The sequence below is a fragment of the Lissotriton vulgaris genome, chromosome 5 (assembly GCF_964263255.1).
Source record: "Lissotriton vulgaris chromosome 5, aLisVul1.2, whole genome shotgun sequence".
NCBI lineage: Eukaryota > Metazoa > Chordata > Amphibia > Caudata > Salamandridae > Lissotriton > Lissotriton vulgaris.
In genome coordinates, this window is record NC_141693.1 from 1,979,256,067 (window position 1) to 1,979,281,436 (window position 25,370).

Here is a 25,370-nt window from a genome sequence, read left to right on the forward strand (position 1 = left end):
TTCAGTTGCCATAGGAATGTTCACTCACATCTACTGTGAAGTCCAGAAAGCAGAATTACACCAAGCTTGTTAGAAACTAGAACTTCACTCAGAGCAGTTCCTTTGTAGGTCAAGCCTGGCAGCGTGCATGCGCTGTCTGCAAGACTTGTTGTATTGACTAAAAGGACTGTAATCCCACCTGATACCTTCCATAGGTTCACTCCAGCATCGCTCTTCTTTGTTGCCTCCGAATTGCTGCGCACGCCCAAAAGATCACTTGTTTGCAGCTAGGAGCGCCACTCAACTATAGATTAATTCTCATTGATTAGTGATCGTCCGCTTTGATGCAGGTACAATTTCTTCTAACCCTTCCCCATTCACCCACTCTCCATTTTTCACTATTTTCAGGTGCCACAAGCTTGCTTTAATAGTGCTTGTTTTTGTTTATGTCACGCACACGCCTTGTTAACCCCTTCACTGCTGATGACGAGCTCAGCTCGTCGTCAGCCACGGTGGTCGTGTGCGGATGACGAGCTGAGCTCGTCATCTAACGTGGCTTTTTGAAAAAAGCCGCGGAGCGGAAAAATAACCGCCGCAGCGATGTGGTTAAAGAGACACTTTTACTCCAGCAACTCGGAACGCACTCATGTCCAACTTTATTATTGTTTTCAACCGCACATTTATGCGCTTTTGATTACTATATTTTATTTACTGCCAATATGACTAACTACTCAAACCCGCTTCCCCAGTTCCTAAGTCAGCAGCTCTAGTCATTAGGCCACACCCTTTCCCTGTTCTGCCTGGCTTCTGTGGAGCGCATGAGACATTCCAGTTCCTTAGATGAAGAAAAGGCTACATAACACAAATTTTCTTAGCTGTATTAACCAGTTTTGGTCATCCTCCATATTAAATGGGGAAACTTAACCATAGAAAGCAAGAGAGCTGACGCTTGATATAATGTATGGTACTATAAAAATGTTGCTTTAAATTTATATGTACCGAATGTGTGGTTGGAGTTTTACCACGATGTAAAACCTCAACAGCTTATTTTACAAAACATTGTTGTACATTTATTGTTTGAATGCCATAAAAGAGTCACAACACAATTCATTATAATATACATTGAGTCACATTTTTGAATACATTGGAATAAATAAAACATGTGTGAGTTAAAAAGAGAAAAATATAAAGAAATAAAAAGTAACTTTTCCCAATAAAACTTTCTCTGGACAAAATAAAATACCAAAAGCCCTTATGGCATTTCAAGAGCACATTTGATCGCGTAAACTACTTTCTTTTGTATTACAGCTTTAGGCCTTTTTTCCTCCGCAGAAAGTAAATTGAGTGCAGAAATCGGCTAACACTGAATACTATTGTTTGAGTTGTGTCTGTTTTAATTATTCTTAAGGCCTAGTTGCAGGATCTTACTCCTAATAGTAAACATAGGGGCTTAATCCATTTTCTTCTGGCCAATGCATAGGCTGTGCAGAAGAAAAGGATATGAAGGTCGTCTTCTTTCTGATTGCCATCGCACATAATACAGGTTTCATCTGCCACTGAAGCTGGACCATTAGACCCCCTAGTCCAGCGTGCCAAAGTTGTTTTGGTCAAAAGATTCCCATATCTTAGTTTTATAAAGAGGGTTTTGGCGAGTGGAGGCTCAATTTCGTCAAGGAAAGCCTCAGAAAGAGGCTCATCCTTGAAACTCAGAAAATTGGTCACTAGGGTCCCAGCATTATTATTTTGTTTTGTTTGGAAAGGATATTGTAGAATATTTTTACAATTTTCTGCTTTCGAGTTTATTAAGCACTCAACGTTTGACCTGTGCATCAACAGGAAGGTGACTGTCCCTCCAAAATGGCAACTAAATTTACTGGCACGAGGCGAGCCAAGAGAAAACGGATTCGCGCAAGATCCATACTAACCTCTCTGGTGGGGTAGAAGGTGCCCTGCGTGCAGCGCTCACGCGCCGCTGTCTCAATCAATCAATCAGTGACACTTATAAAGCGCGCTACATACCCGTAGGGTCTCAAGGCGCTGGGGGGGGGGGGGGTGCCGCTACTGCTCGAACAGCCAGGTCTTCAGCTTCTTCCTGAAGGAGAGGTGGTCTTGGGTCAGGCGCAGGTCGGACGGGAGGGAGTTCCAGGTCTTGGCGGCCAGGTAGGAGAAGGACCTTCCTCCTGTGGTTGCTCTTCGGATGCGGGGGACGGCGGCGAGGGCGTGGTTGGCTGATCGGAGGTGGCGTTTGGGAGCGTAGAAGTTGACTCGGCTGTTGAGGTAGCTCGGGCCTTGGTCGTGTAGGGCTTTGTGTGCGTGGGTGAGGAGGCGGAAGGTGATTCTCTTGTTGATGGGGAGCCAGTGAAGGTCTCTCAGATGTCCGGAGATGTGGCTGGATCGTGGGATGTCGAGGATGAGTCTGGCTGAGGCGTTTTGGATCCGCTGGAGTCTCTTCTGGAGCTTGGCGGTGGTCCCGGCGTAGAGGGCGTTGCCGTAGTCCAGTCGGCTGGTGACGAGGGCCTGGGTGACGGTCTTCCTGGTCTCTGTGGGGATCCACCAGAAGATCTTCCGTAGCATGCGTAGGATGTTGAAGCACGCCGAGGAGACGCTGTTGACTTGCCTGGTCATGGAGAGGGAGGAGTCCAGGATGAAGCCCAGGTTACGTGCATGGTCTGTCGGTTTGGGTGCGGTGCCCAGGGCGGGAGGCCACCAGGAGTCGTCCCAGGCGGAGGGAGAGGAGCCCAGGATGAGGACCTCCGTCTTGTCCGAGTTCAGTTTCAGGCGGCTGGTCGTCATCCACTCGGCTACCTCTTTCATCCCTTCGTGTAGGTTGGCTCTGGCGGCGGCGGGGTTGTTGGTCAGGGAGAGGATCAGCTGGTTGTCGTCGGCGTAGGAGATGATGCTGAGGTGGTGTTTGCGTACGATGGCCGCGAGGGGGCTCATGTAGACGTTGAAGAGGGTGGGGCTCAGGGATGATCCTTGGGGGACGCCGCAGATGACTTCGGAGGCCTCTGACTTGTACGGTGGTAGGCGGACTCGCTGTGTTCTTCCGTCGAGGAAGGAGATGATCCATTCCAGCGCCTTGTCCTGGATGCCGATGTTGCTGAGGCGCCGTATTAGGGTGCGGTGGCAGACCGTGTCGAATGCCGCGGAGAGGTCTAGGAGGATGAGGGCCGCTGTTTCTCCATTGTCCATCAGGGCTCGGATGTCATCGGTGGCGGCGATGAGGGCGGTCTCGGTGCTGTGTTTGGCTCGGAAGCCGGACTGTGAGGGGTCGAGGGATCCGTTCGTCTCGAGGAAGGCGGCCATCTGCTTGTTGACGGTCTTCTCGATGACTTTGGCTGGAAACGGGAGAAGCGAGATGGGGCGGTAATTCTTGAGGTCGGTGGGGTCCGCTGTTGGTTTCTTGAGTAGAGCGCTGAGTTCGGCGTGTTTCCAGCTCTCGGGGAAGATGGCGGTGTCGAAGGATGTGTTGATGATGTCTCGCAGGTGGGGTGCGATGACTGCGTCGGCCTTGTTGAAGATGTGGTGGGGGCAGGGGTCGGTTGGTGATCCGGAGTGGATTGAGTTCATCGTGCGGATGGTGTCTTCTGTGCTGATCGGGGTCCAGGCGTGGAGGGTGGCGGTGGGGGGGGGTGGCTGGTCGGTCGTGGTGTGCGTTGGCTGGTTGTTGAAACTGCTGTGTATGTCTGTGATCTTGTTGTGGAAGTAGGAGGCGAGGGAGTTGCAGAGGTCTTGCGATGGGGTGATGTCGTTGTTTTCTGCGTTGGGGTTGGAAAGCTCTTTCACGATGTTGAAGAGTTCCTTGCTGTTGTGTGCGTTGTTGTCCAACCGGTCCTTGAATGCTGTTCTCTTGGCGGCGCGGATCAGCTGGTGGTGTTTCCGGGTGGCAAGTTTGTAGCCTCGGTGGCTTTCAGTATAGGCTTAGCAGGTGTGCTTTGCAACCGCTGTATTTGACTTTGCCAGGCTAAAGGTCTCTTCTATGAAGTCTGTACTTTTACATGCTTGTAATATTTAGGAACCCAGTGAAATGGCTCGGCCGGACACGCTTCTAGTAAAAAGAAGTAATCCTAGTAGAATGGATTATATTTTAATTTGTGAAGTGCTAAAGCCAGCTCCTGTGCTTCGATCTCCTTCCTCCTCACCAATCCTTCTGTCTTCTCCTTTATCCAGGGGCATCAATCCCCCACTGAGTTGTAATCTCTCATTTATGTCCCCATCCCCTACCTCTGTACCATTTTATCCAGGGAGCCTACTCACTCCCTATCCCCTTTGTTACTGTCGCTTGTTATCTGCTTCTGCACTTTGCCCCATGTTAGTCACCATCCTGTACTCCCCCATCCACTCCTCCTTTGCCCCACAAACGCAGACCTATTTGTCTGAAAAAGACGTTATCATTTAAAAGAGTGTTTTTCCACTACTACTTCTTTCTTTTTTTACTGTTCTGAAATAGATCAGTGAATAAAAATAAAGGAGAGTCTAGATTAGATAAACACAGAGCTCCTGTACTTCAAATGTACGCACTTCCTTGAACTAACCACGTCTTGTGGAGCATTCACAAAATGAGGTTGGAGAGTCTTCAAACCCGTGGAGGTCACTTCCACTTTGAACTACCACAAACTAGTTATGCCCACCCTCCAAACTAACTGTTGTTCTGCTTTCCATTTGTTGCATTTGGTTGAGGAGAAATGCATGCATAAGCACTGTGCAAGATGGTTTAAAGCCAAGTTAAACCCCTGTCCTACATTTCTGCACACCATGATTCAAATGAATTGCATATTTAAGTTATAGGTCTAAAGACTGTACCTATAACCATGTTCTTTCTGGAGCAAAGTGTGCTCACTGACGAATACTAGTGAGTGTTTCCACTCACTTTTAACACACTATCCAGGAAGCCCTGAAGGATAAGTCTTCCATGTCTATTACTGTGGTCCAGACGAAGGCCATAGACCCATAGAGGCTGTACCTGGCCGAAACATGCCGACCCGACTACTAGGTGTCGAGGACCAGTGACTCATTAACTAAATACTGCTTTGTTTTTAGACTTATCCCTATCCTTCTCTTTTTCTCCAATAAAGATTCACTTAAAGGATAGGAGATCTTTTTAATCCACACACCACTGTCAACATCCAGACAGTCTCCCTCCTGGTGGAGGTTTTAATATCACTTGTAGGACAGGACACTCAAGTGACAAGACCCAATTATGATGCTATCCACCTAACCACACTAAGCAGAGATTTCATACACCGCAGTAGGTGAACGTGTGGTTGAGGGTTTATGGGACAAAACGTTCTGAGACTCTGGTACTAAGACTTATGTGCTTCATTCCCCCTTTCTGATAGATAACCCGACTTTCCATTCATGGCTTGTCTCTAGGGTTACATGTTGACACGTAATGAGACGTGTTTTCTAGCTCTCTGGCCATCGGTCTATTTCTCCCATAACCTTCTGAGCTATTCAACCTCCACATTTCACCCCAATCTCTGCCGTGGGACATAAGCCTACTGAGCTGTCTCACTGGGAGCGCAACACAAGATCTGCAGGTCAAACATAAATTTCTGCTGCACATACCTTTGACCTGTCAGCTATGGAGAAATGACTGCAACATGTAGCAACCCATTGAATTATCTGACCAGTTCATTTTGCCTCACGCACACACAAACCCTTGTAAGTTTGGCAGCTTATTTGTTGGTCCAGGCTTTTTTTTTTTACAGAAGTACCTGTCTTGGTGGTGCTGCCTAGCAGCAAAATAGTATTTCATAATGTATCCATTGCTATTTGACTTCATTTATTTAATAAAGGCCCAGAAGATGAGTTGGCCTTCTAGAATGTGTGCCTGTGCCCCTGCTGGTTATCGACGTTTCTTTAGGAGGTGCGTTGACCTGTGAGTTCTCAGTCGAAAAAGGACACGATTTGTGAAGATAGATCTGTTGGAAGAGTGCAAACTGCTATGCTGTTTATGTTTATGTTTATGTTTATATGTTTATGTATTTATTTTTATATAGCGCATATGTCACCGTTCGGTCTCAGAGCGCTTGATTATTGACCTGTAGGTCGCAGGTTCAAATCCTCAGAAGGTCTTCTCAATCTTTCGTCCCTTGGAGGTGAGTAAAATGAGTACCAATCGGCAATAGAATTTTATATTAAAAAAAGTTCTTTCTAACATACTTTGAACATACCTAATTATTAATTCAAATCCCCACTTGACCTTCTCCTTTCAAATCTATTTATGCAAGCTCTGATTTCTAAGTCTTGATGTGCCTTTGTTACTAGTCAGGACATAGACGCATTGTGAGAGCTCTGTGAGTGCCTTGGAATTGAGACACAGGCACACACTGCACGTGTATAGAGAGGAGCGCTGTGGTGCTCTGTAAACAAGCCTGTGTTTGGACAGTTGCGTATGTAGACTGCGTTGTGAGAGATTTCTCTGTGTTTGTAAAACACTAAATACCATTCCACATAATTACACTCCATGGCACACAATCCCACTACACATAATTCCAGTACACTCAATACCACATACTTATTATCCACATAATTCCACTTCACAAATCCGCTCCACACCACAAAATTCCACCACACGCAATTCCCCAACTAACAGTTCCAATCCACATATTTCCACTCCACACCACACCACATTTATCCACTCCACTTCAAACCAAAACACATGGGTAAAACACATCGTATTGGGGATTGGGACCGCCCGACATGCTGATGGCAGTCCCATAGTAGGCATTACAAAGCGACGCCAACATGGGGTCGCAATGCCGATATTTTACATTGAGGCGGGTGCTGCTGGCTGCAGCACCTGCCGCAATGTAAAAATAGGACATGTTACGTATCCCTGCACTAAGTGGCAGGCACCATGCGGTGCCTGCCCCATGGTACAGGGATATGTAGGGGGGCACTATAGGTGCCCCCCAACTCCTACAACCAAGGGCCAGGGGGAAGGGGAGCCTTCTATGGGCCCTCAATGTCCCTTTCTGCCAGCCTGTTGCCGGCGAATAACCCACCCTGAAACGTCTAGCAGAAAGGGACATCGAAATCCCTACAAATTAATTCATTAATTAATCCCTACAGGGCAAATGGAAATTGGTAGAAATAGAATGCCAGGACAGGTACCCCTGTACTGTCTTAATGAGCTGTTTGTCAATATATCACAGTTAGAAACACAACCAAGAGAAATATTGACTGCAACTACAATGTAAATATATATATATTGGTAAGCATAGATTTACTATTATTAACTTCACATCTACCTGGAGTTAGATGAAGATATATGTGTCCTCATAGTGCTAATCGATATTCTAGAGTCTATATTTGTGAGGGGGAAAACCTCAATGTTCTGGTAATACACCCCTCACAATTGTAGAGAAGGCACTGGGTTCCATGTCGGTCTCCTGTAAAATGGGATGGCCCATGGAGAACCAAGGCAGCTGCGCCAGAACATTTTCTAGGCCAAGTTGGACCATGGCGTCTGACAGCAGAACTTCTTTCTTGATCATCCCAGGCCTACAAAATGGCTTGGTCGATAGAGGTGCCGCTGCCACCTGAAGGGGTCCTCTGTGAGTCGCACCTTTTCCTCGGGAGGAGGAGGAGCATGGCAGCGGAGGTCTGTCCCTGTGCCCACTTTAATTTGCAACCACTGCAGCAATGCAGATTTCAGTCTCTGTGGCACTTTCCTTTGTAAGTTCCACTCAATGTCCTCTTTGGCGAAGATGGGAATAACAGGCCACTAAGTCCACTAAGTGTCTCTGATTGGAGGAAGCTTGGGGGATAATGAAAACCCCACCATGCATTGCGTCGTGCAAATCTTTTAAAAAAGTGGCCTAGTTTTTATGAACACCATGAAAGATTAAAAAAATATTGAAAAAATTGTACCTTGGTAACTGATAGTGGCTTAGCTGCCACAAGGCTCGCTGGCCTTTGCCACACTGCTGGCCATGTATGAGCATGGCAGCTGGCATCTTCCAGGGTGCCATCTTTAGCCATATGTCAGTTTCCTGACACATCTCTGTTTATGACTTCCTAACATTGCAACCTCACCCTTTCTAAAGGTTGGAGGCACCATTGGGCATGGTGAAGGTGGGGTACGCATCATTTCCCGGTTCTTGGGCAAGGCAAAAGGTTAAGGCTGCAAAATGATCCCCCTTAATTAATTAAGGGTTTCTAATGCACTAAAATCGACTCCCGAAGGAGTATCTCTGTGCAATAGACCGCTGGGGAACCCGTCATGGCTTTCCCTGTGAGATGGTCCCTTCTGGGTATCTCCAATGTGAAACCTCGTATCCCCGGCGTATGTGGGGAGCCGTTGTGGAGATGAGGCAAGCTAATGCGCAGAGTTGCCGAGTGTGATCCCTGGTTAGAGTAGGCACCGAGGTGAGAATTAGCTAGTCCGCTGACCCTGGTCCACAACCCTGCTGCGTCGGTAATTGAACCCTGGTCCCGGGCCGTCCGCTGCTCTCGGGTCTGCCGCCTCTAACCAGTGAGCCACACAACTCCACCCCTTACCAGTGGGTGAGATAAGTGCCAACAAAAACTTTGCTACAACATGCACTCTTTTAATCATACTTGGGGCATGTTTACAAGGGAATTGCACCCCCGGAACGCTACTTCTTTCAGCGTGCCAGAGGCCCAATGCCCTGTACCATGTAACAAAGGAGCATTAAGCCACTTTATGTGGCTTAATGCTGCTTTCTAAATATGGCACCCTTTCAAACAGTTTTCAGCCTGAAAGGGACATGCAATGAGTGTTGCTGTGGGCATTCCACCGCAACACCCATTGCTTTTTGATGATGCCCCAGATGTACAATGATGTGTAGATTTGAAGCAGCGCCAAAAACTAACTCCATTCAAAAGCAGGTGTTAGATTGGCACAACAAGGACAAATACCTTTATTTCTCCTTGTTTTTGCTCTTTCTATGTGTGCTGCATTTTGCGGCACACAGAGAAAGAGCAAATCACCTTTAAAGACGGAAGGTCTCCATTCCTGCACACAAACAAGCATTCCTTGCAACACAGACACCCTTGCGCTATGTTGCACTGGTGCCTGCGTTGCAGGAAATCATCCCTGCAATGCAGGCATCATTGCACTGTGGTTCAAGGGTGCGTGCAAAGCAGGCACCCTTGCACTATGGTACAAGGGTGCCTGCGCTGTTGTGAATCATCCCTGTAATGCAAGTATCTTTGCACCATGATGCAAGTGTGTCTTTGTTGGCACTAGGCAGCTATATTCTAGCACCAGTGCAAGGGAAAACACAGGTCTTTCTCCTTATTCTTGTAAATAGGACGCATCCCTGCGTTTTTTAAATGTAGCAGGGCTGCAATATTTACTACTGCGCTGCACCATTTCCTTGTGACTATACCCCTCTGTTTATGATCAGCACAGGAGATTTAAAAAAGAGAATGCAAAATGCAAGCCTATCTGGCACCTCCATAGTTTAGCGAGTATTGAGCAATGCAAATTAGTCTTAGACTCTTCCAATGTTGGCAAACACTGGTAGGCACTTTAAAAATGTTTGCAAAAACACTTCTGCCCTATTTGCAGTCGTGACAGGCCAACTGATCTGAACATGTTTGACCTTTCAAAAATAAGGGCAAATACATCCTGGGGCAGCGACTGATGCCGCGTGACCAGGTCCACAATTGTAAAGGCTGCACAGGGCTACTATCGCCTGCCCCAGGATTCTTTTTAATAGCACCACCCTCTTACCCTTGCACAAGGCAGTGAAGACGGGGAGCTAAGAAACATGGATCACACTTTTACGAGGTGGGGTGGTTACCGCCTGCTCTTCAGCCTTGGGCAAGGTGAGGTGGCCAGATGTGCCCCACCCACCGCAGCTCTGGCTCAAGGTGGGGGCATCAAGCAGCCTCTCAGACCTACCTGCAGGGAGTGGTCGGAGGCTGCCCCACCTTCAGAGACTATGGGAGCCCTTAGGCAATGGCAGAAGGCTGCACTGAGATCTTAATCATCTGAGTACATGGAATACAATACTCTGCTCTTGGCATGTCGTGGGAGCGCGCCTACCACTCGCTGACCCTTAAGCGAGGTCAGGGTGTCAGAAACCCTCACAGCAGATCCAGTCAGGGTGCCAGCAGGTGCCAGCTGCTCCTGTCCTCCACGGTCTGATTCATTTTGGGGTACAAGTTCAGCGAAAAGTGATAGCTGAATAGATTTCCAGTTCACAGTTGCAAACAGGGCATCAGGTCAGCTGCGACTTGTCCCATGCCTCCGTCCCTCTAAGAAAGGATATGCCAAAAGGTTTCCCTGGACACCTATTACATCATCAACACCTTCTCACACAAAAAAATAATTTTCCATCAGTGGTTCAATTCCGAGTCACTCCAGCTATTTACTAACACAATCTTTGCACCCATTGCTGTGCTCACTCAATCTCTCATTCATGCTTCATTTCCACCTCTCACATGCGATGGCCATGCAAAATCTTTCCAAGTTGTGCATGGATCTATCACGGGAGAGTCATCAGTAATGACCAGTTACTTACTGATAATAATCATTACTCTGAGTCGTGGGCCTCCTCATCATAGTCCTTAACATATGAGCGATAGCCGCTCACCACAGAAATTCCAAGCGAAAACTCCCTTGCCCCATTTCTACCCTCCAGGCCACTCCCACATCCTGTGGCACATAACCCCCGACCTCCTGCATCACATCCTGTACCACCAAGCACAAGAAGCTGAACAGGGAGGGAGAGATGGGAACTAGGACTGTGATGGGGAGGTCTACAACTTGGAGAAATTAATATTACCAGTAAGTAACCAGTCCTTACCTCCTCGTGAGACCTCTCTGTCACAGTCCTTAACATATGAGCAGATACCAAAGCAAGAATCGCCTTCACCACAGACTTTATTAGCACAGCAAAGCAGAAAGTCACACCACCTGTACAGAATACAGCACAGCGTCCCCAAAGCCAGTAGACCCAGTCCCACCCACCACCAAATGATAATGGGACATAAAGGTGTGTGGAGTACTCCAAGTAGAGGCCTTGCAGATCTCATCCATAGACGCCCCCTGAAAACAAGCCCAGGACGCAGCCAACCCTGAGTCGATCTCCCCTGAATCAACCCAGGCACCTGCACCCCACTGGACTCATAAGCCGCCCCAAAAGCCCAACTCAGCTACCTACTGAAAGTAGCACCAAAAGGCTTCAGACCCTGGCCCGCCAATCCAAAAGTCACAAAAAGAGAACCCGCCTTAAGAAATAGCAGTGTACAAACCAAGTACACCCCAAGAGCCAGTTTAAAATCCAAACAGTGCAGCAGCACCTCATCCTCAGAATGAGGATCAGGACACAACACAGGCAGAACCAGATCCTCCAAGCAGTGAAACTAGGAAGGACCCTTGGAAACAAAGGAAGGATCAGGCCGGAGAACGACCCGATACGAAAAAACCCAAAAAGGGCTCAGAACAAAGCAACGAGTCCAGCTCCCCAACCCTACGGGCCAAGGTGATAGCGACAAGGAAAACCACCTTGATCGTCAGAAAACGCAGAGACACCTCCCCCAAGAGGCTCAAAAGGAGCAGACTGCAAAGCTTTGAGCACCAACAGAAGATCCCAACCCGGTGTGAAGGACTTAACCACCAACTTCTCGAGAAAACAACTCCTCAACAGCTGGGACACCAAAGGAAAAACTGACTCACAGGCCTGACCCTGCAAGGCCCTCACTGCCGCCCACTGAGCCCGCAATGAGGAAACAGCCAGACCCAATTCGAATTCAACCTCCAGGAAATCCAAGACACGCACAGGATCCACCTCCAAACAGACCTCCTGCCTCAAACACATCTCTGACAGGGAGGGAAACAACCTGCTCAAATGATTTGCCTCCGAGTTCAACACCCTCAGCAGATGCCACGCCCTCAGAGGCAACAAGTTCAACTCTGCCCACGAGCAAATCTGCTGCCCTAACAAGTTGAGGGAAGCCACTTTCAACACCCCTGTCAATTAACATAACACACCACCACTGTGTTGCCTGTTCTCACCAGCACATCCCGCTGCAGGACCCAAGGAAGAAAATACACCAAGGACAATGGAATGGCTTTCAATTCCCTCAAGTTGGAAGACATCCCTGCTTCCCAGACCGACCAGATCCCCTGAACAAACTCCAAGACCATCACAGCCCCCAACCTAGCTCGCTGGCATCCGTAGTCAGCACCAACTGCTCCTGGAACACAAATGGAGAGCCCTGCAAGAGATTCTGTTCCTCCAGCCAGCAGATCAAGTCCCGGGAAATATCAACACCCCCCGAAATCAACTTGCCCTGAGACCCTGGACACTAATGTCCCAGAACATGATTTACCAAAGAGTACAAGTGCAACAGGCCCAGGGAACAATCATCCCTGTTGCAGACATCAATCCCTGTACCCTCAAAGACTGCTGAGCTGTGGACAAAGGGGTGACCAACACCTTCCCCAGTTCTCACACCAGGGTCAGTCTGCGAGGCTCTGACAGGATTACCATCCCAACCCTTGTGTTGAAGACCCCCCAATGAACAGCAGTTCCTGAGTGGGGCACAAATGGGAATTCTCCAATTTCCGAATCCACCGGAACTTGTCTGCTTGAAGTAAACGCAAAACTTCTGTGTGTTCTTGTGTCTAATTTATTGTTTTAAAATCAGGTTTGATAAATTCGTAGAGAGGTTTCACTCTTTCTGCATAGTTTAGAATGTAAGTTCTTCCAAAATTCAGAAAACCTAGAATCAACTATAAGTTTTTCAGCGTTTTTGGAGGTTAGAGCAGCGCACACTTTTCTAAAAAGTTGGCTGCAGGCTTTTGCCTTCATTTGATAGTTCATATCCTACGAAAAGGACGTTGAGATGGGCAATTCTTGATTTCTTAAAATAAATGTGTACCCTTCAGAGGCGAAACCCAGTATAATGGTGTTCACCCTGTTCTAGTGCCTATCCAGGTCATCGTCTGTCAGATAGATATCATCGACATATGACAATGCCTTGCCATCATAAGTTTGTAGTAACTCTGTTACTCTTGCTAAGAATAACCCCAGACTATTCTTGAATCCTTGAGAGAGACGACAGATTTGACGCTGTGTCCCCATTATTGAGAAAGCTGTCAAATACCTACTTTCAAGTGCAATGTTTTGACAAAAGGTAACCATTTGGAATATCTAATGGGGTTTTATATTTTCTACGAACAATGTTATTCATTAATGCTGTACTGTATGCATTTTGTACTGCAAATGTTTTGCAACAAGAGTTTAAGTGTCTGTAATCCAAAACTAGACGATATGTATTGTTTGGTTTGGAAACAGGAAGCAAAGGATTGTTCATAGGTAAGGTGCATGTTTCAATCACTCCTTGGTATTCAAGTTGATCTAAAATCTCCCTGACCTGTATTTTAGCTTCTTGCTTAACTGGATACTGCCTTTGTGCAGTTGGTTGATTTTTTAACTGGATTTTATGGTGAGGTGAATCCTCATCCGATCCTACATGATTTTTGTATAATGCTGGGGCTTGGGCAACTGCCCATTTCCTGGCATAAGTATATTTTAAATGTATTGGAATATGATTGGAGAAGGCTGGCATAATGATGTTTTCTAACAAATTCTGGTGGTCGGTCCTGTTCTTCTATAAGTATATCCTAACCCTTTGAAAGTGACTCCCAAAGAGTGCTTTAACTTTTCTTGGTATGTCTCGCTCCATCCGGAGCGCTATTTCATATAACGTATGTCGAGAACTAACCCTGGTGTCTGCAGTTTCAACTTCAATGTCTTCATTCAAGTCATTTGTCTCCAGAAGTCCCTTCAGGTTCTGGCGAGCTATTGTTAATTCTGCTGCGCTGTCCAACATTATCTGAGCCCATTCTCCGTTCGTGAGCAGTGTTTGCAGATTCCTCGGCATGTCTGATTTTTAGACCTGCTACCTTCTTTTTGGTGATTTGAGGTTTTTGTTTGTTTTTCTGAACGTGTTGATCGTCTTTGGACTTCACGCGTTCTTCCTTGTTGACTGACCGTGCTCTTCTTTCGGATGTCTGTGACGATATCTGAAAGGTACGAGAGGAACGTGTATCAGTATCTTGATACCTGTCAGGTTTTCTCAAATTATCCCTATTCCTGATGTTATACCTCCTTTCAGAGGACTCCTTTTGAGGAGACCTACCTGGGTTTGAAAATCTTTTTTTTTAATGCTGTTTGCTATTTCCCCACCTCTTTTTAGAAGATTTAGGATTTTTTTAGTAAAGACCTTTTCAGGCCTTTCAGACAGTTGTGGTTTAACTGTATAATTCTATTAACTATTGTATGTTATTAAGTAATTCCTTGTCCGACATTGATTCAATGTCAGGGTCAGGTGTGTAGCCTGCTAAAATCGTCCATGTTGCTCCTGGTCTACCTAGTGGACCGAGCCTAGTAATGTGATTTAAATGTTTTAGGGCACCTTTAAACCAGAGCTCATGCTCCTGGTATGTGAGTGGAATTTCAATATCCTTGAAAGGAATATATTCCTCTGGTGGATCATCTTCTTTGTAGAAGTGAAACATTTTAGTTACTGGATTTGATTCAGGGAATACTATCCATGAGAAGAATACCTCTGTCTGGTGAGATTCATGTCCCTCTATCACAAAAACTGCTCTACCACCTCTTGGTGTTAGACCATGTCTTATAAGTTTTGGAGTGATGGCTCTCCTTAAATTAATAGGAATGATTATAGCATTCTCATCACTTTCAACAAAACCTGTAAAATTAAAAGCTGCTTCGGCTTGGTCAGCCGCAGCTCCACCAGTTTTGGTGCTATTGCCGTTTTCGGTCATTGTGAGATGAAAATTGCAGAGCAAGTTTCAAGGGAACAAAGATAAGGTGCACAATATTTTTGGAACACTGTATCCTTCAACGTTGAACAAACCAAAACAGCTAATACATAGGATGTTTGTCCTATTCAGCTATGGCAGATATTATCCCTTACCCACTCCAGATGTCTTATGGAGTAGTATGAGTAAAGGGTCTCTGAGAAAAGCACGACTGAGTTACTTCAGTATCTAGTTTTAAATTAGTGCCTTACCAAACCGTTGGGTCCCATGTAGTGTATTTCCTATATCCCTGATAGGCTCTGTGAATTGGAATAATATTCACTATAGATTTGACATAGGACCAAGGTCAGTATGTCTCTATCGAGTACATTAAACTTAATTACTTGTGTGTGCCAGCTAAATCAGAGGTCACTAGAAACTTCTCGAATAAACAAGAAGGGATTCGTTTCTGACAACCTCAAAAAGATGATAACTTTGTTTCCCTTTAGAATCGGAACAGTCTCAGAATCGTGGAAACAATAGACAACAGTTTCACTCAGTCAATCGTGCATGCTTAGTTTCTACAGAGTTGCACAGAAATAGAGAGACGGGCTTTTCAATAAAAGGGTTTATTGAACAGTCTTATTTCTCATGCAAGAGATTTGAATTGCTACAATCGACAGACCGAATGTGAAGTATAATATGTACAGCTTTAGCAGTAAAATAAAATAATACTGCCATAGCATGGTCTGTACCTATGACATGTATACAAATACATACATAAATAACGCAGGCTAAAATACTCAACTGCTGCTTCTAAAATAATCCTACCCCAGTGTACCTAACCGAGGGAAGAATTAGGTGCTGTTTAGCTATAGTTGTGTTTTGCCGAGAGTTGCCAAAAGTTTCTCTAGGTTCTAGTCTGCTCCCTACCCTAGAATGAGAGAGGTTGAAATCTCTTTTCCGGGACTCGATCTCTAACACTCCGCAAGGGGAGTCAGAAAAACTGGAGCTGGATTCTCGACGAGGAGGATGGCAGCATCTGGTCAGTGCATTACTTGGGGACTTGACTTCCTTCTGGACTTGCTGTGGCGAGCTGCGTCATGCAGGTAGGTAGCTGAACCACACCGTTTGCCATAGCAAGTGGAGGTATATTTATACCTTGAAGATGTTTAGGAATTCCGGAATTGATGTACAAGTCATGAATGAACCCCTAAGGAATAGATGTTCATGCATGATAAATAAGTTCTTGGAGAAATCAATATCCTGGCAAGGGGAAGTCCTAAAGTCTTAAGAGTGTGGTTTTCCAAGAACTTGTTGTGACGAAAATGAACGGATGTAGTTGACCATGCCTGTATTCGGTTAGCATGAGCAATGTTTGAATAAGGGCAGGATTTCTATGCCTAAAAAAGGGCAATGTGAATTGTACCTATATAAGGGCATGAATCGGTAAATCTATATATGGTATCTAAATCGACACACAACAATATGGTCGAATTTCCTTGTGCCTGTAAGTAGTCTGGCGACGCATTGAGGCAGGCTTTTAAAGGTGCAAGGGAGATCTTGGGTAAATCCGAGAGGGTAGAACAGCCGTATTCCAGTCTAGAGATGACAAGTGCTTGGACTGCCATTTTTAGGTCGAGAGCATCAAGGAAGGGTTTCAATTTCCTATAGGTAGCTCAGATGAAATCTGGCTGATTTGTCCATCGAATTGTTGTGGTCCCGCATGTTCAGGATGCTGTCAATAGTGATTCCCAGGGATTTGGCCGAATCTACGATTGTTGGTGGGCAATTTAAGCTGTGATAGCTTCAATCCATGATTGAATCTCAGGGTTGGTGTTGAGAGGGGAGATAAGGAGAAATTCTGTTTTCTTTGCGTTGAGTTTCAGTTGATTGGATGTGAGCCATTGGACAGTGAGTTTCAGAGCTTCATTCAGAGAGAGAATCTCTACGAGAGATGTGGTTTTGATGTATATCTGAGTGTCATCAGCTTACATATGGTAGGAAATGTTAGCAGTGCATAGTACTTTGGTGAGCGGTTCTAGGTAAAGGTTGAAGAGAGTGGGGATAGCGTTGATCCTTGAGGGACTCCAACTGTGACCGGGGATGGTGCCAATAAGTTGCGGTTGATTAGGAATCTCTGTGATTGGTTTTGGGAGAAGAACCTGAACCATTCAAGAACTGTGCCCTCCAATCCCATCCTGAGTTTGAGGCGTTCAAGTAGTTTTTTATGGTTGGCCATGTCGAAGACCCAGGATAGGTCCAGGAGGATTAGGCCTGAAAGGCCTGCCCAAAAGCCTGCTTATATTCAGCAAACTTTCCCTTCTGTTATGAGCGGACTGGAGTCAACAACTTTTTGTCCTCTGCCATCTCCATTATCAAACCCTCCAATGGTTCTCCAAACATTTTGGAACCTGTGAAAGGAATGTTCATGAGAGCAGTCTTCTGTGCAACCTCAGCTTTCCAAGGCTTAAGCCACAACTGTCTCCTAGCTGCCCCAGAGGCACCAGCGGCCACAGCCGAAACACTAATGGAATCAAAGTATAAGTCAGCCAAGAAACCCAATTGCTGTTCCAACATTGTCAAGGACTCAGAGTGATTCTCCTCCTGCAACAGCTGTTCTGAAATACCCTGATAGTCCTTTAGAAGAGACTGGAAACGGATAGCTAGTGTAAGCGTCAGAATGAACCGCTACGTTGGAAGCTGCAAAGGACATTTTCAAAGCACCTTCAACCCTCTTGTCCCCAGGATCAGAAGGAACCACATCCTCGGAAATCACCTGGCTCTGTGACGCTTCACCAGCGAGCAGGGAATCCACCTTTATCACAGAAGGGAATTCCTCCAAAAATCCCTGCAAAGGATATCTCTTAGCCAGAAACCTGGGAAAGGTATGTTTATCAATATCATTCCATTCCCCTTCCAGAAAATTCTGCACTGACTTATGAGCAGGGAGGCACTTAGGCACCCTCCTCTGAACCTCCAATGGATCATAGAACCCCAAATTGTGCCGCACATATTGCAGAATATTGTGGAGGTCCGCCCTCTAGACAAATTGACCCTTTACCTCCTAATCCTATCCTCGTCAGGATCAGGGACCACTGGGACATCCAACTTTCTGCCTTTCAGACCCTTTGGACTTCCTAGCCAGAAAGGCAGCAGCCACAGTGACTTCAATCATCATTTGCACCTCAGCCAAGTAAGGAGCAGTGGAAGACCCAGCAATCATCTCCTTCTCCTCCAGGTGCTTACTCTTCTCTGACCGTTTAACACCCTCCATGATGAGTTATGGTCAAAGGAAGTACCCACAACATATATAGTCAGACCATTCACCATCAGACCCCCCTCAGGGCCAATCAGAGCTAGCCACCTAGACAATCCAACCAATTAGAAGAGGACAGGAGAAAACAACTGATGTCAGTCAATCACAGAGTCCAAAACATTCATAAATCCAGGGACACAAGCAAGCCCTGCCATACCGTGCCCGAGGTAGAGCATCAGAAGGACATCAACGCGCACCAAATGCCAATGTACCCCAGAAACCCTCCACCTCCTTTGAAGACCCCCCCTTCCCGAGAGAGAGGCCAAGAAAGTCAGGACACTGGCTCTTTTTGCCACTCCGAGCCTGTATGCCTAAGAGACAGGCGGGCAACTAGAGCCAAATTTCGGAGGGGGCTGAAAAATATTTCGGGGGGGGGCTAATTCTTCCAACCATAGACAGAGTGGCTGTAAGAAGGGGTGAACACACAACAAAAGCCTCCCTTACAAGTACATGAGGGGCATTGTATAATCTATACCAGAAAGAGCGAGAAATATCTGAGAAATATAAACCTGCCATCATAAGATATATTCCCCTCCTGGTACAGGGTAGCAGGCTTAATAACATGCCGCAGAGATACCTTACAAAAAACTTGGGGAGGTGGAACAGACGTTTGCTCTTCCGTCTTAGGGATGGTAGCATCAGATTCTGCATATCATTTCCATTGGGTTTTAACAAAACTTAGAAACTTTGCAATGTCCCTGTAATCGTGGCTGTAAGCAATCCTTGTTGCATTTTTTGTTCTTTTGTGGTATTACGCTAGATATACAAAACTCTATCTAATTCAATATTTTAAAGAACATGCCATGATGGATTTTAATCTAGCACTTAAGGAAATATTACTCTTGAATTGTGATGAAGTAATTTTTAGAGTAAGTTGTTTTCTCCTATCAGCAATACGTTCTCGCACAACTATGAATATGCCTTGAAAATTGATTTATCTGCATAATAGTGTGGTTCCCACTAGTGTTTGAATATCTCTTTGCACCTTGCACTTTACATCTGCTCGTAAGCATATCGTTAATATCTTGCATAGAGTTGATTAGTGTATATACTGTTTATATCTTATATTTAGCCCATCAAATTTACACCTGTGTCTATAATTATTGAGCACCAGCCCAGTTTTAAAGTGATGTATTTGTAATGTTATGATCGATGGTCCTTTCAAATTTATTTGCCAGCATCCATCTCATAAATCAACTGTATATTTTAAATTGTTTTATACTGTTTTTAATCATTTATTATGTGGATTGTGTGATAATTTTGTACTTTTATGGATGTTTATATATATCCGAATAAAGATCCTTTGACTTGACTTGACTTGACAAGTACATGTTCTTTTAAAGACCTGTTAAGTACTCGGGTGCGGCTGCAATTAGATGCTCGCCAGCCCACAAAGCTGTGTCAGCCTGGGCTGACACACACGACGGGGGGGGGGCTGAAGCCCCGTGAGCCCAACGGGTGTTGCACGCCTGCTAAGAGAGCACCTATGCACCCTGAGGCCCAGCATCCCCCAGCCTGGCTACATCACAGCAGCTGCGAAGCACCACACCGGAGCTCGAGTAAGTCTCCAGCCGACGGGACCCATGCCTCCCATCGACACCAGTGCAGCCGATGCCTAGCACCCCCCCCCCAGAGGAGGAGCCGCATTGCCACACCACAGGGGCACCAGTCTAGCGCCCCCATCAAAATGTCATCAAACCCCCAGGAGGTTCCGCTGAAGCAGAGACTGCACCAGCAAGGGTGAGAAAATAAAAACAAAATAGGAAAGGGTCCAGGTAGACAAATACCTCCCCCCCACAAGAGGAGATCAGGGCAAAACTGAGGACCGCACAGTCCTGCTATAGCGGGAGGCCAAGTGATCCATAAATTCAATGGTCGCTACAGCAGACTGCCTCACACTTTCCTAATTCATGAACTGGATGAAGAGGGACATAACCTCCAGAAGAGAGCTTCTCTCGTCTACCTGCAGAAAAAAACAATAAGATGTGATGCAGAAGGTCAGGGATTATGTGCCACAGGATGTGGGAGTGGCCTGGTGGGTAGGGATAGGGCCAAGGTAGTTTTCGCTTTGAATTTCTGTGTGGGGGAGCTATCGCTCATATGTTAAGGACTGTGACTGGTCGGTCCACGACTCGGAGTCAATACAATCTTATAATGATTATTTTTCTACTGGGATCAAGATGCTATATGAACCCTGAGGTGGCAGTATTGGAGATAAGGTGAGAGGGAGCTGTTCTAGGCATACACTTGTGTACAGACAAGTACATATAAAAGATATGACGTTTGCAACTCAGTCCCATAATGTCCCGATCCGGCAATCTCTCCTAGCGTTCAAAGCAGACCCAGGTGTGTTAGACCTGAAGTCCTAATTACCATCTTCACTTGGCTCAACGGAATTTTACACAAAATACAAAAGGAAATTTTTGCAGGTAAAATGTCCTAATCTTGCAGCAACCCAAAGGGGAACGCACCCTTGAATAATGCAGGTCCCGATGTCAATTGATCAAGGCATGGGCCGGCTCTGCCTCATCCGGTCTATGAAAAGCTAAGATGGGCCCGTCTTGGCCCGATCTTCGCCCGGACTGAGCCCGGGCACGCCTGTGCCGCAGGACGCCTCAGCAGCTTAACCCCTCCCATGCTCATGACGAGCTCAGCTCGTCATGAGCCACGGTAACCCAAAATGCAATTCATAAATCTATAGGTGGAGATCTATGCCCCTACCTCTCCTATCTTTTCTGTAGTGAGAAGTCTGCCCCTACAGCAGAGATCACCACACAACTAAGTACAAGATTTAGGGATAAATGCAAGAGGGACACGAGTGAATGGTTGGAAAATTGGGAATAATTACTTCCAAATGAATATGGCGAATGGAAATTGAAGGAGACGTTTAGGCAGGGACTTGCTAATACAAAATACACATCCGCAAAAGAGTGCAATTCCAAAATACACTTTTAAATCTAGTACAGAAGTACTACTGACAATGCTGGCTCACATGTACTCCAGCTGAGCTTACCACACATGGACAACCACTGGCTCTGCAACACACTCTGTGTAGACATGGAGGCAGGCAAGAAAACTACCTCTTTGGGAAACATAGTAAAAAAATGAAATAATGCTTTACATTAAACTGTATTTAAATTAGTGTTAAGTTTATCGCAAAATACTTTAAATAAAAATATAAGTTTTATTTTTAATAAACATAATAAAACTGATAAAATATACTGTAAATAAAAATGTCATTTGTAATAAATTTAAATCACAAACATAATAATGCATACCTTACATTCAAGATTGTGACACATGCAACAGAAACAAGTCTATAAGTGGTGGTAAAGTAACATTTATTTTAATGTATTTCATTTTATTGATTTTTTTGTTTAAATATAACAAAAATATAAAATATTTTATTGAGTCAAATTGCAATAATATGTTATGTTAAGCTTCAGTGTGGGTGTATTGTCCCTTGTTACAGTAAATAGAAGTTAAAGATGTGTGTTCCTTTAAAAAATATGCTGTTTTAAATGTTGAATTTTTTTTTTTACAATTTCACAATTACTTTCTATTAAGCAATCTCCACCCTGGTGGCAGAGATCTCCAGAAACAAGCAAAACTAATAGTAACTTTTCTGTCCCAAACTTAGTTGTCGGAGCCTGCACCCTCTCTTTTGAGGGGGTGGCGACTCGTACATCTACATTTAGGTGTAAATCTACATATGGAAATTGTGAACTCCATTGTTACGGAGATTTACGCTTAGGTGTAGGTGTAGATGTACACCTCGTGAGAGCCACACATGCAAGCTTACCTTTGTGAGCAGGGCTATTAATGTGTGCATGAGAGAGCCTGCTAAAACTGAGAATTGAGCATTCTGGAAAATTACAGAAAGTAGTAAAATATTGTGGACACTTGAGCATTATTGAAACTGATAATCTGTGCGTACTGGGGCATTATGCAAGCTAATAATATGTGATTGCATGTTATAGCATACAGTGGTGAAAGGTTCATACTGGGGCATTATGAATAATATGATAAAATGGACGTACAAGGAAACCGTAGAAACTGAAAGAGGTGGACATTTAAGGAAACTGTGGACTTGGAAATAAGCGAATAATGTGATGTTATCGAAACTTGTGTGCATACAATACAATTGTAGAAACTGATATTCGGGGCATTAAATGATATTTGGAAAACTGGGAATATAAGCATCCATAAGCGTTATGAAAATGTGTTATATGTAATAATAGGTGCCATTGTTTAAACACCCAATATAGACCTACCGGGGCATTATGGCGGCTAGTAATGTGTGCGGTGGGTCATAATGGAACGCTGGGAAATTGTGTGCATTAGAAAAATTGTCTTTGTGTTCATACTTCGCCATCATTGGAACTATGGGCATAACTTCACATCATGAATATCTGCAATATTAACATATCCGCGCAAAAGGGGAATGCATCGTATATTCATAAAGTGGCTAGCATGGTAACCGCTGATGCCAAGGAGCTGGTCCATTATAGAAAGGCAAATATTTGCTGACTTGAGAGTTTTATAAACTATACAGGCAAACATAAATATTATAGAATTGTGTATTGTAGGCTATCGGGATTGTATACGTTCAGACTGGCCTTGGCTGCAAGTTTATTAAGGCCTGGTTATTTCACACGGAGGTAGCGGGCGGATACTACCGACTCTCATCGCAACAGGTGGCACACCCTTATTATGGGTGTGATACATTGTATACAAAAGAATTTTGAAGTACGAATTGCTCTACTGTTCTGTCTAGCCTTGAAAAAGTCCTTTTGGGTGAAACACGTGTCGGCTGCCTGTTTTGGATGTTATGAAAATGTTGTTTAATATGAAATAAAGGACATACGAAGGAAAATAGAGATTGCCTTATGGACTTCCTTCTCTCATACTTGGGTGGCTAAAGCCAATTGTACAGATTTGAACTTCTTTTTTTATGCCTTGGCATTTGTGTAGTGTGTATTGTGGACATGCTGGAAATGTATTAATGTATTCAGATATTTTTGCCTTTATTTGAATGCAGTACTATTATAGCAGAAGGATAGGAGAGCACCCCGGGATGCAGAGACTAGAGGGCAATCGAGTAGTACTGGTGACTTCCTAATTTTCTTCATTGGTCTTCCAGCAGCGGATATCAATCTTAGCGTCCTACATGTAGAGAAAGATCCATACTTGGAGGGAAATGCACAATCCAAGAACAAGGTGTGTTTGTCTTCTTTCCTAGAGCGATTTCCAGGCAGAAGTGAATTTGTGTGTCTTAACATACATGTGGAAGGTGGTTCGGGACAGTGTGAGTAAATCCACTAAGTGAAGTACGCAGATACTGCCTGCTAGACAAGATAGTAAAGACTCCAATACCCCATCGCGCAACACCCTGAAGGAGGATGATTGCGCTGATCCAATAAAAGCTGTTTACCATGGTTGGAAAGAATAACCAATCCTTTCCAGAGCACTTCGCTTATGCCTGTTCTTTCTTTCAACCGTACTATTCATTTGGTATGATCAGCTTTTTCAGTGGTGGTCGGAAGTTTGACAGATATAGGGAGTATTTGTTCCTATATTTTGGTAGATTAGGAGCACCTTTCTGATATTCACCAGTGTATTTGATACTCTTCATTGACCTGAACCCTGGCTTGTGGTTGTAGAATAAGATATGTTAGACATATTCATGGAGCTACTTACCTGGCTCTCCAGGATTTCCTTATGCAGGGTAGGTTGGAGATTGGTCTACAGTTGGCCTGGATATTTAGGCCGCCAGATGTTGAGGCAGGGAGTGGTCATGGCATGTTTAAAGGGAAGTAGAAATGTAAGATGGATACAACATCTGCAATGAGTAATCAGGACCTGTTTCAATCTGGAGGGTGGGCCGGGCTCTGCTGGCAAGATGGATGCTTTAATGTTAAGGTAGAACAGAGAGACTTCCGTTCCAAGATCGTTCGCTGCAGCTAACACTTGGCCCCTGGATCCAATCCTAAGCTGTCACCACGATTTACTCAGGTACTGCTCTCACGGAATTTCCTCCTGTTCCAGACCCTCAGAGACTTCAACTGTCGGTTCTCCAGGCTTCCTCCACCATAACTCCAAGGAAGACGATGTCGCTTCCAAACCCTCCCTGGCAGCCGCCTACAATGCGTTGCCGCCAGCACTTCACGAACTAGACAACACCGTCCTGAAGATGATCCCAATTGAAGAGAATCGAAACGCGGTCAACTTTGCAGCGCAATACAAGGCGCACCTTCTACAATGGCTCACTAGAAATTGCAAATTTACAAATACAGTCAATACAAATTGTTATTTTTGAGCCCACCACTGTATATTATTCACACAATTGTCCATTTTGTGCCGTTCACGCTGTTCACTTAATCACTTGCGATGCCACCTCTCTTCACTTGTATATATATTTTTTGCACCAAGTGCCTTTGGGTTGTTACATGATTTCTTTCATACAGTGCTGCTACAACTGTATACCCTGATAACTATTGCTTGCAATATATGGTGAATAACACCCCAAACCTAATTCAATTTGAGCCTCCTTTTATTCTTGATACTGTAATGCTTCCTGCATACATACATAATTGTCTCTGAATTATTACCAGTTGAGATATTGTCTCTCTGTTCTACCTTTCAACCCAATCCCGAAGTGGTTTATGGGTCCCACTCCTGCTATGTTTTACTTTAATGTTAAGGGTCAGCCTACGCACTTTGTCCTTAACTACCAATTTGAAGATGATAAATATGTCCAGGGATGGATATGGATATGAAATGTGGGATTAAAGTGAATGCACTTTAAGAAGTCATGAAGTACTCACCCATACGTGTGGGTGTAAAACACCAGCATTGTGCACAATTTGAATTATTTTCTTAAGTGCAACTACATGAAATTTCAGGAAAATGAACTAAAATTGTACTTAAATATGCAAAATGCGAATACGTCATTTAAAGCTATAGTTTCGTGAGAAATGTACCCTCGCAGCAATTTTGATGCAAGGACTCATATTGCACTAAAAGAAATGCAAAGAACAAAATTGACATGAACAACAGCCGCTCATCTTCTAGTTGCTTCTCTTGTTCCTGTACTCTTGCTCTATAATTTTGCCGCAAACATTGTCATGATTATGGAATGTGGAGTAGTGGCATCATTGTATGAATTTCATGACATAAGCATATTGCAAATTTTCAGAAATTATGCAAATCATTCTGGAGCTCTGCCCTGCCTAGAAAAAAAAATTCTTAAATGTGCATGCTAGGTGGAGATACATTTTTCATGGGTTTTTAGCTGCTCCACACGGTTATTGAATA